At 48.3% G+C, this 12456-nt stretch overlaps 1 protein-coding gene across 2 annotated transcripts in view; it reads left to right on the top strand.

The window, feature by feature from the left end:
* The first annotated feature begins 5269 nt into the window (after positions 1–5269).
* The window catches only part of LOC140427843 (E3 ubiquitin-protein ligase DZIP3-like), a 231092-nt gene continuing 223905 nt past the window's right edge, over positions 5270–12456 (top strand). For both annotated transcript variants that reach the window (XM_072513611.1, XM_072513610.1), the window contains exon 1: positions 5270–5335. The gene's annotated coding sequence lies outside the window, so the exon portion shown is untranslated. The remainder of the gene's footprint in view (positions 5336–12456) is intronic.

Genomic DNA, 12456 nt, shown 5'->3' on the forward strand with positions numbered 1-12456 from the left:
GCTAATCCTACTATAGCTACCCAGACTGGCTAACCAGTTGCTGCAATCCACGTGGCGGGAGTGATATTGAATCAACCCTGTGTCTGTACTCACTGACTGTCTCCACTGGAAAGAGGCAGATCATGTGTGTGGTGTCCTTTATATATGGGTTGGTGTAATGCCCTCCTGTGGTCATGACACCTCTGTGTGTATCGTGAATGTCCATTGGTCGTGTCCTATCTAACTGATCTATTGGTTGAGTGTGTGTGTGTGATGTCTCTGGTGCTCCCTCTAGTGTCTATCTAGCCTACATGTATTTACATTAACCCCTTGTGTATTTACAGTGATGCACATCACAACAATGACCATGAAACCTTGATCAGATAGCACTGCTGTCCCAAAGCGCCAGGGTCCCAGGTTCAATTCCTGCCTTGGGTGACTGTCTGTGTGGAGGTGTACATTCTCCCAGTGTCTGCGTGGGTTGTCTCCAGGTGCTCTGGTTTCCTCCCACAGTCCAAAGATGTGCAATCAGGTGGATTGGTCATGATAAATTGCCTCTTAGCGTCCAGGGATGTGCGGGTTACAAGGATAGAGCAGGGTGGGCAGGGGAAGTGAACTGGGTAGAGTGCTCTTTCAGATTGTCGGTGCAGACTCAATGGACCGAGTGCCTGCCTTCTGCACTGTAGGGATTCTGTGAATTCTATTCTATTCTATGGATTGTCATTAAAATCCATCTGGTTCACTCTTCTCTTTAGGGAAATAAATCTGCCATTCTTACCTGCTATGGCCTACATGTGACTCCAGATTAACAGCAATGTGGTTGACTCTTCAATGCCAGTCATTTCTAGGTAATTAGGGATGGTGTTCTGTGCCTGTCCATCCCGACCCCAAAGCCCACCTCCTGGCCGTTCACCCGCTACTCCCCTAGGCTCTGGCAGAAGCCCCCCGGCCAGCGGCACATCTGTCAGCACACTATGGTGATGCTGGACACTTTCCGTACCCCCTCTCTCTCTCTCAGCAACTACGGCATCTGTTTCCCAATTTTTGAAACCACAAGTGAATCTCGCTGTTGGGAATTTCCCACCTGTCAGAGGCGGAGCATTGTGGAGGCCGTGGAGAATACCGGTTCAGGCCCGCTAATGATATGTGAATGGCATTTACTGTGCGTGCGGAGTAGAATGCATTGATTCTGCTGTCGAGGCTCTGGAGCATGGCATTCCGGCGCCTGCCACGATTTTGGCACCACAACCGATTCTCCACCCAATCATGTTTCGCGATTCCGGCGTAGGCTGACGGAAAATGTTCTCCAACATTTCTGGTATGTTATTTGTGTCCTCCTTTATGAAGAGAGAACCAAAGTATGCAGTTCGCTGTCAACCATTTCTTTGTTCCCCATTTTCTTGGCCAATTTGTATGCTTCTTCCTTGGATCTAATTGTATCTCTAATTTCCCTTATAAGCTATGGTTTGGCCACCTTTCCCATCTACTTTTGCGCCAGTTAGGAATAAACAATTGTTCACCCATGCGCTCCTTGAATGTTTGCCATTGCCTATCCACGGTGTTGCTCTGTTTCTATGGTTATAAATATGGCGGTCAATATTGTCGCCTTCCTTAATCCTAATTATGTTTACTTTAGAGTCGCCAGGTATCTGTCGATACCACCACAAGGTTCAAACCCGAATACTGATCAAAGAGCCAATACACCAGTTAGTTAGTTCAAAGTCAATACTATTTATTTACACACAGTAATATCTACTCATGCACAAAGTACTACAAACTAAACTATCTCTAATGCTAACGCCTATACTTAGCTTTGGGTGCCCACTCAGTCAGAGGAACAATGGTCGTTGTTCGGATCGGAAGTCGTCGGGTTCGAAGTGGTACAGGAGAACAGCTAAGGTCGTCCGTCTGGAAGCAAACGTTGACCTTGGACTTACTTGCTTCTGGTGCAGCTGGTGGACGGGTCTCTCCACTTTGAGAGCCAAGTCCAAGAGAGCGATTCTCTCTCGGGGGTTTCTTCTTATACCCGGAGGGGCTTCGCGCGCTTTTAGGTGGGCCTTAAACTTGGCCCCAATTAATTGGATCGCATCTTGATCACTGGTATTGATCTTGGCCAATAAAGGGGTGGGTGCCCTGATGGCTGGGCGTGTCTTAGGTGGCTGTTGGCCTGGCTTTGTTTGTGCTTTCGGTTTGAGGTACTGGCGCCGGGATGTCTGGAGCAGTATCGGTTGCTTGAGTGTCTTTCCTTTGTTCCCGGAGATGGGCCATCAATATGTTAATTGACCTACAGTTTCAGTCTTGTCTGGAAGCTGTTTCTCCAATACGCTACAGGCTCTGTGCCTGCTTGCTTTCTAACATTGTCCATAGTTCCCCTACATTCATTGCGAGCATCCATTTTGTATTCTGGAAGTGGCCATCCCAGATGGCTACAACGGTCATCCCTTAAAGTAGAATTTCCAAATCTATCGTAACCAATTCATGCCTTATGTCATCTTTATTTTCCTTTATTTGGATTCAGGACCCTAGTCTCAGAGTCAACTATGTCTGTCTCCACCTGATGAAAAATGTTAGCATATTATGGTCGCTGAAACTCAAGGCTGACAAGCTGCAGCCGCACACAAGCACCTCCACTCCCCACACCACACTCATCCAGCCAACAAGATAGCAATGGTTGCGCTGGAGCTCATCTATCCCATTGATGGGTCAGCTGGGGCCAGAGGTACCTAGGGGGTGGCCTAGGGGGGCACCCATAGACCCATGGCACTAAGTTCACAGTGGGCAGTCAGCGGCTAGCGGGGGGGGGGATCTCACAGAAACCTATAAAAGTCTAATTGGACTAGACAGGGTAGATGTAGGAAGGATGTTCCCGGATGGTGGGGTGTCCAGATTCAGGGGTCAGTCTGAGGATATGGGGTAGACCAATTAGGACTGAGATGAGGAGAAAATTTCTTCACCAGAGAGGTGTCGGCCTGTGGAATTCGCTATCACAGAAAGCAGCTGAGGCAAAACCACTATGTTTTTAAGAAGCAGTTAGACATAGCATTGGGGGAAAGAGAATCAAAGGTTTATGGGGGGGGGGGGGGGGGGAAGAAGGGCGGGATCAGCTATAGATTTGGATGATCAACCATGATCCCAAATATGGAGAAGCAGGCTCGAAGGGTCGAATAGCCTCCAGCTGCTCCTATTTTCTATGTTTCCATGTTGCATTGACTGAAGCTGGGTGAGGCGTCTTGGAAGCTGTAAAGCAGTGAAGTGACTGTTGAAGCTCTGGCAAGGATAATAATTGCAATGGCTGCGATAGCTGGGGCATGATAGCTGGCCACACATGATCTAGCACTGGTTAGCCGTTACACATGCATTCATGAGCAGCTTAATAAACCTTGTGGCAGGAATCGTCGGAGTTGCTGCCCTGCTATTACCTCACGGAGTCCAAAGGTCCAGGCACCATATTTAAAGAGGACCTTTTCATCTTGTCTGGCTAATTCTCAACCCTTCCCTGCTAACCCTTCCTTGATCATCCTCCATGCAGCTTGCACTGCAACCACCAGGTCTCAAGCATAGGCTGGCATTTACAGATGCAAATGCAGCAACTCGCCAGGTGAATGCGACTTATGTGCAGTTGTTAATGTGAACGTTTAATTTCTCACTGGCACGGAGCTTAATTTGGAGGGGGAATCTTAATTCTGGCTAGGCTGGCCTTTTAAATGAGTAAGCATGTGATAGAAATTGACTATTCGAGTCAGCTATAACCATGTAAGGGAGATGATAGAGGTAAAAGGGTTAAATGAGAGCTCATAAGAATAATTAACTATAATCATATTAGGCATTACTTGAGTACAAACAATAGCTGGAAATCCACAAAGGATTAATCCGGATCATACACTTTAATTTCTTTCTCTGCAGGTTGCTTGAGGCTGCAAGGTCAGTGACGTCAACTAGCTAAAGGCCCCCATTGTGTTGTAAGAACTGGTGCTGCTGGTCCTAAGAAAGGGTAGTCCCATTTCTATGGTAACAGCCAGTCTAGGGTGATAATGTCTTAACGAAAACTGTGTTTTTCTACTTAATGTTAGATGCAGGTGTGGATAATTTGGAAAATTGGCAAGCGATGGAATGGGAAATTTGCACCAATTCATTTAAATACATATCTCTTAAATTGATGGACTGACTATTTTTGGCCGAATTGAGTACATTATAAATTAGTTAAAGCCAATCAGAAGTAAAAAGAAGGCTAGACCTTAAGATAATAACCTCCTTAAGAATCACTTACCAGGATGGAAAAACTCATCCTGGGATCACCCCATCTATATTTCTGAAACCTATTTCCTTTGCTGCTTGCTTTTGCTAATCACCATCTTTCTTTTGTTTAAATTACTTAGTTATTTTATCCTGTGTATTATGATTTGAAGAATTACTACGATCAGTGATTGAATGAAAATTCAACTACTGTATTCACTAAAGACAATCAATCTGACTAGCTTGCTGTAGGGCTAGTTGGAAACTTTCTAAATTTTTGTATTGAAAATAAGTTTATCAGTGGCACAGCTGACAAATAAAGTACAAGTGGACTTTGCCAAAAAGCACAGACTTGACCTCTGTTATTTGGGAACTGAGAAGGGATAACAGTTATCCAGGGTTCCGAATAGACACAGAGATCCATCAGCATGACATGCTAATATATGCAAAAGAACTTCCCAACATTGTGAGGTTTTGAGGAAGCTTGACCTGCCTTTAAAGATCCAAGAACATACATGCCGAAGTTCATCCCGATTTTGAGTCTTGTGCCCATTTAAGTCCCCCCACCTGGCCCACTGGTGCCAGGACCAGAGGATTCCACCTTTGTAGCCTCCACACAACTTGCTTTCCTACTATCTTAAAATCAGAGGCTACATTACAGTCCCAAGTCACTAATTGCAAATTATCAAGGCCCCAGAACTGACCCTGTGGCACCTCATCACTTCCAGTTTGCCAACCTGAAAATGGCCCGTTCCTCGTGACTCTCCGTTTCCAGTGGTCAATCCTGAAGCTCGAAGGACGGTTTAACCATCGGCCGGTCCGAACGCCAGAATTCAAATGGAACACGCGCCACGTTCTACCACACCTGACACACAGCCTCACGTCCGCCGACCCACCTACTCCCTCCCTTCCACCCATCCACCTGCCTCTCTCCATGCTTGTGCTCTGAGTTTCCTTGGGCTGACTGCTGTTCCTAACAGGCGCCTTGTGGCGGCGCTGCTCAGGGCGGGCAGGAGGGCTGGACACGGGCCGGTCCCATCCGCGGTGATTGGGGTTTGTTGGATGAGAGGAGGAGGAGGAGGGAGGCGCTGGGCTGGTGGCAGAGTGCGGATCATTTAAACAGGTAATTTAAACAAAAACATTGTGCTATTTAAAGTGTCACCGAGACGGTGGTGAGCCGCGGTTGCCGGGTTGTTGTTGTTTCACACTTCCTTTACATTTAACACTCCCTCATTGAAGATTAAGCGTACGAAGACCGTGTTTAGGAACAACCTGTTTGTGAAGGGCAGTGAGGTGATGTGAAACTGGGAGCTGTGCTGTCAGCAGAGATATGGAACAACCTGGAGCCTTAAACATGCCAAGATGGATCGAGGATCGCCTTCTCCAGCTACTCCCCCGCCCCCACTGAATAACAGTCACTTAAGAAGTTTAATTATTTTCTGCCCCCCCCCCCCCCGATTCCATACTTTGGGTTTTGCCTGTGGTTTTTAAACCTGCATTGCTAAATTTTGCACTGTTGATTATTGTTTAACTCTGAGTACCACACGTTGCCTCTGAATTGGTTGTTGGTGCAAGTTTCAAGAAGTTGAGTTACATGGTCCAGGCTACCTTTCAGTGCAATGTTTTCTTTACCTGCTGCTGCTCCGATAAGATGTTGAACCGTGGCCTCACTTGCCCCCATTTGTGGATGTCAAAGATCCTGTGGCGCAATTTAAAGAAAGGTTTCTCTCAAAATGTCCTTCATCATATCCTTCAACCAAGCATCACTGAAACAAACAGCCTGGTGATTATTCTACTGCTGTAGTGGGAGCTTGCAGTAATCAAATTGGCTGCAGTGTTTAAGAAAATACATAAAAAATAGGAATTGGCGATTCGGCCCCTGGAGCCTGATGTTCCATTCAATAAGATAATCGCTGATCTGACCTCAGCTTCACATTCATTTCCTTTTTATTCATCCAAGGGAAGTGGGCTTTACAGCCTCTGCCAGCATTTAATACCCATCACTAATTGTCCTTGAGAATGTGATGGTGAGCTGCCTTCATGAACTGCTGCAGTCCAAATGCTGTAGGGAAGGAGTTCCATGATTTTGACCCAGCGACAGTGAAGGAAAGGTGATATTTTTCCAAGTCAGGATGGTGAGTGGAGCAAACTTCCAGTTGGTGGTGGTCCCATGTACCATAAGACCATAAGAATTAGGAACAGGAGTAGAGCATTCAGCCCCACAAGCCTGCTCAGCCATTTAATAAGACCATAGCTGATCTTAGACTATGGCTGGTCTAACACTCACTAAGTCCACTTTTCTGCCTTCTCTCTGGGAGCCTTAATTACCCTGCTGATTAAAACCCTATCAATCTCAGACGTAAAAACATTCGAGGACTCTACCTCCACAGTTTCCAAAGACTCACCACTCTTTGAGAGAAGGAATTCATCCTCATATCCAACTTAAATGAGCATCCCTATATTCTGCGACTGTGCCCTCTGGTCCTACACTTTGAGTGGAACATCCTCCTGACATTTACCCTGTTTCATCCCCTGAGAATCTTGCATGTTTCAATCATATCACTTCTCATTCTTCTGAATGCCAAGGAGTAAAGACCCAACCTGGTTAATCGTTCCTCATATAGCAGTCCCTCGAGACCCAGAATCATCCTAGTAAACCTCTTCTGCACTGCCTCCAATACTAATATATCTTTCCCTAAATAAGGGGACTAAAACTGTACACTATATTCTAAATGTGGCCTCACTAGTACTTGGTACAGTTGCAGCAACACCTCTTTCTTTTTACACTCCAGCCTCTTTGAAATAAACACCAGCATTCTCTTTGCCTTCCCTATTACCTTCTGCACCACCTGTATGATAGCTTTCTGGGGTTCATGAACAAGGATTCCCAAGTCCCTTTGTGCACAAGATTTCTGCAGCCTCTCTCCATGTAAATGATTCACCTTCTTATTCTTCCAAAATGAACAGGTTCACGTTTTCCCACGTTGAGTTCCATTTGCCAATTTTCTGCTCTCTCGCTTAACCTGGTGCAAAATGTCTCTAAACTATTTATATCGTCTGTATAACCTGCCTTCACTCTATTCCTCCCTCCAAACAAGAATGTCAAAGAACAAAGAAAAGTACAGCACAGGAACAGGCCCTTCGTCCCTCCAAGCCAGCGCCGACCATGCTGCACGTCTAAACTAAAATCTTCTACACTTCCGGGGTCCGTATCCCTCTATTCCCATTCTATTCATGTATTTGTCAAAATGCCCCTTAAACATCACTATCGTCCCTGCTTCCCCCACCTCCTCCGGCAGTGAGTTCCAGGCACCCATTACCCTCTGTGTAAAAAAACTTGCATCGTAGATCTCCTCTAAATCTTGCCCCTCACACCTTAAACCAATACCCCCTAGTAATTGACCCCTCTACACTGGGAAAAAGTCTCTGACTATCCACTCTGTCTATGCCCCTCATAATTTTGTAGACCTCTATCAGGTTGTCCCTCAACCTCCATCATTCCAGGGAGAACAAACCAAGTTTATTCAACCTCTCCTCATAGCTAATGCCCTCCATACCAGGCAACATCATGGTAAATCTCTTCTGCACCCTCTCTAACGCCTCCACATCCTTCTGGTAGTGTGGCGACCAGAATTGAACAGTATACTCCAAATTTGGTCTAACTAAGGTTCTATATAGGTGCAACATGACTTGCCAATTTTTATACTCAATGCCCCAGCCAATGAAGGCAAGCATGCCGTATGCCTTCTTGACTACCTTCTCCACCTGTGTTGCCCCTTTCGGTGACCTGTGGACCTGTACACCTAGATCTCTCTGACTGTCAATACTTTTTTTTTTAATAAACATTTTATTGAAGTTTTTTTTGGCATTGGAACAGCAGCAATATAAACAATGTACATGAGAATATAAACATAGTGCAAATACCACCTCCCTCCCCAACAGGTCCTACCATTAAATAACCCCCTAATCTACGCTAACCTAACCCCCCCCCCCCCCCCCCCCCCCGCCCCCCCCTCCCCTCCCCTCTCTGCTGACAATTCATTTTCCGCGAAGAAGTCGATGAATGGTTGCCACCTCCGGGTGAACCCTCAAGGCGAACTTGATTTTCTCCAAACAGAGAAAGCTAGCCATGTGCAATAGCAAGGTCTCTGCCTTCGGGGCCTTTGAGTCCCTCCATGCTAATAGTATCCGCCTCTGGGCTACCAGGGAAGCAAAGGTCAGAACGTCTGCCTCTTTCTCCTTTTGGATTCCCGGATCTTGCGACACCCCGAAAATCGGCACCTCTGGACTCAATGCCACCCTTGTTTTTAATACCTTGGACATGGCATCAAACCTCTGCCAAAATCCCCCCAGCTTTGGACATGCCCAGAACATGTGGACATGGTTCGCTGGTCCTCCCGCACATTTTGCACACCTGTCTTCCACCCCAAAGAATCTGCTCACCCAGCCCACTGTCATGTGGGCCCGGTGAAAAACCTTGAATTGAATCAGGCTGAGCCTGGTGCAAGTTGCGGCCACGTTGACTCTACCCAACGCGTCCGCCCAAAGGCTCTCCTCTATCTCTCCCCCCCCCCCCCCCCCAGCCCCTCCTCCCACTTTCGCTTCAACTCCTCGGTCTGCGTCTCCTCTGATACCATAAGTTCCTTGTAAATGTCAGAGACGCTCCCCTCTCCTACCCATCCTCTGGAAACTACCCTGTCCTGAATCCCCCTTAGTGGCAGGAGTGGGAAGGTTGGTACCTGTCTACGCAGAAAGTCCCGCACCTGCAGTAATCTAAATTCATTCCCCCCCACCAATGCAAGCTTCTCCTCCAGCGCCCTCATACTCGGAAAGCTCCCCTCTATAAACAAGTCCCCCCCCATCCTCTCAATCTCCGCTCCGCCATATTCAGAACCCCCCTTCCATACTCCCCGGGTCAAACCAGTGATTATCGCAGATTGCGGACCAGACCGATGCTCCCACTGCTCCCACATGTCTCCTCCATTGCCCCCAGACTCTCAGGGCCGCCACAACCACGGGGCTGGTGGAGTACCGTGCTGGCGGGAACGGCAGAGGCGCCGTTACCAGCGCACCCCAAACATGTGCTCTTGCATGAAGCCGCCTCCATACGCACCCATGCCGACCCCCCCCACCACCACCACCACCACCCACTTCCTAATCATGGCTATGTTAGCCGTCCAGTAATAATTGCTAAAGTTCGGCAGTACCAGCCCTCCCTCCCCCGACTCTGCTCAAGCATTACCCTCCTCACTCGAGGGGACTTGCCCCCCCCACACGAAGCCCGCAATAACTTTATTGATCCGCTTAAAAAAGGACCGCGGAATAAAGATGGGGAGACATTGAAATACAAACAGGAATCTCGGGAGGACCGTCATTTTCACCGTTTGGACTCTCCCAGCTAGAGACAACGGGAGCGCATCTCATCTCCGGAAATCATCTTCATCCGATCAACCAACTGGGCCAAGTTCAATTTATGTAGCCGATCCCAATCCCGCGCCACTTGAATACCTAGGTACCTGAAACTGTCCCCTACCAATCTAAACGGCAGTTCCCCCAGTCGCCTCTCCTGACCCCTCGCCTGGACCGCAAACATTTCGCTCTTCCCCATATTAAGCTTATACCCTGAAAACCGGCCAACCACCCCCCCCGACCTCCTCTCTGTCCCTCAACCGAAGTCCCTCCCTCGTCAGCAGAACAACTACCCCCCTCCCCCCTAGCAACACCGCTCTGAAACCTAACCCATACAGTAAACTAAACATATGCACCCCCCCCCACTGCGCTTCCGTGAGCTAGCTCACCCAGCTAGCTTGGTGGCCCCCGCCCCCGGTGCCAATAAATCTCCCACCTATTGTTCCCTCACCCCCCTCCTCCCCCTCATACAAACACATTCTCTCATCGAACGATCCCCACACAATCACCCAACTGAAGGAAAAATACCAAAACCCAAAAAAGCACGTATCCATCCCACAAAAGTGCACATCAAAGCAAAAGGCATTGCCAACATTCACCAAAAAGAAAACCCGAAAACGAAAAACCTTTTTCCCCCCTTTTTAAACAGAACTCAAGAACAGAAGAGAATTTTTTTTTTAAAAAACAATATAAGCCCACAAGTTGCATCAAAGTTCGAAAGTTCTCAGCCCACCACCAGACCTTTTCTTTTTGCGAAGTCCAGCGCGTCTTCGGGTGACTCAAAATAATGATGCTGGTCCTCATATGTGACCCAGAGAAGAGCCGTATACAGCAGTCCAAACTTCACCTGTTTCTTGAAGAAGATTGACTTAGCTTGGTTGAAGCCTGCCCTGTTCCTGGCCACCTCCACACTCGGGTCCTGGTACACCCGCAGGATACTGTTGTCCCACTTACAGCTTAGTGTTGGGTGGGGTTGCTGGGTTATGGGGATATGGTGGAGGTGTTGATCTTGGGTAGGGTGCTTTTTCCAGGAGCTGGTGCAGACTCGATGGGCCGAATGTCCTCCTTCTGCACTGTAAATTCTATGATAATTTATGATGAAGGGTCGGGAGAATGTCCCCTCCCCCAGCAGCATTTCTTTTTTTTTTAATTATTTTTATTAAGGTGTTGCAGAATTTTTCATAATAAAACAGTTGTAACAATAATAACAAAACAAACTAGAGTGAACATTAATATAGTGCAGAAAGAAAATATACAATAACAATTAAATAGGCATTATCCTACGCGACTCAGTCTTCCGACACCATCCCAACGAAGCACTCCCCCCCCCCCCCCCCCCCCCCCCCCCCCCTACGGATTGTTGCTGCTGCTGACATTTTAATTTTCCCCGAGAAAGTCGACGAACGGCTGCCACCTCCGAGAGAACCCTAGCGTAGACCCTCTTAAGGCAAACTTTATTTTCTCGACGCTGAGAAACCCAGCCATGTCGTTAACCCAAGTCTCTACACTCGGGGGCTTCGAGTCCCTCCACATTAATAAAATCCGTCTCCGGGCTACTAGGGAGGCAAAGGCAAAGACGTCGGCCTCTTTTGCCCCCTGAACTCCCGGGTCTTCTGATACTCCAAAGATCACTATCTCTGGACTCGGCACCACCCGTGTGTTAAGCACCTTGGACATTGCCCTCGCGAACCCTTGCCAGAACTCTAAGCTCCGGGCATGCCCAAAATATGTGGACATGGTTTGCAGGGCTGCCCTTGCACCTCATACAACTGTCTTCCACCCCAAAAAACGTGCTCATTCTCGCTGCCGTCATGTGTGCCTTTAATTGAATTAGACTGAGCCTGGCACATGATAAGGAGGAATTAACCCTGCCCAGGACCTCTGCCCACAGACCCGCTTCCGAGGAATTAACCCTGCCCAGGACCTCTGCCCACAGACCCGCTTCCAACTCCTCACCTAGCGCCTCCTTCCACTTGCCCTTGAGCTCCTCCACCGGGGTTTCCTCCGCCTCCTGTAGTTCCTGGTAGATATCCAACACCTTCCTCTCCCCCATACAGGTGCCGGAGTCCACCCGGCCTGTATCCTCAGGCCATTACCTGTTTTTTCTGGAATGCTTGTGCCCTCCCCACACCATCGCCCACTTGCTAATCATAGCTATATTGGCCAGCCAGTAGTAGTTGCGAAAGTTCGACAGTGCCAACCCACCTCCCCCCGACTGCGCTCCAACAGCAATCTCCTTACTCGTGGCGTCTTATTCGCCCACACAAAGCCCGAAATGATCCTACTCACCCGCTTAAAAAAGGCCTTCGGGATGAAGATGGGGAGGCACTGAAAGACAAACAAAAATCTGGGGAAGACAGTCATTTTCACGGTCTGCACCTTCCCTGCCAGTGACAGCGGGAGCATGTCCCACCTTTGAAAGTCCCCTTCCATTTGCTCCACCAACCGGGTCAGGTTGAGCCTGTGCAGGGCATCCCATTTCCTGGCCACCTGTATAGCTGGCCTGGATCACCAACAACTCGCTCTTTCCCAGTTCCTCGAGACTCAGCGCCATAGCTAGCGGTTCTATAGCTAGGGCAAGTAGTAACGGGGAGAAGGGCCACCCCTGCCTCGTTCCCGGGTGAAGCTCAAAGTACCCCCACCTCAGCTGCTTTGTACATACACTTGCTACAGGCGCCTGCTACAGCAATTTCACCCAGCCAATAAAGCCCTCACCAAACCCAAACCTCCCCAGCGTTTCCTACAGGTACTCCCACTCCACCGGGTCAAAGGCTTTCTCTGCATCCATCGCTGTTACCACCTCTGCCTCCCCTCCCTCTGAGGGCATCATAATAT

Source organism: Scyliorhinus torazame, chromosome 8 (assembly GCF_047496885.1).
Source record: "Scyliorhinus torazame isolate Kashiwa2021f chromosome 8, sScyTor2.1, whole genome shotgun sequence".
Lineage (NCBI taxonomy): Eukaryota > Metazoa > Chordata > Chondrichthyes > Carcharhiniformes > Scyliorhinidae > Scyliorhinus > Scyliorhinus torazame.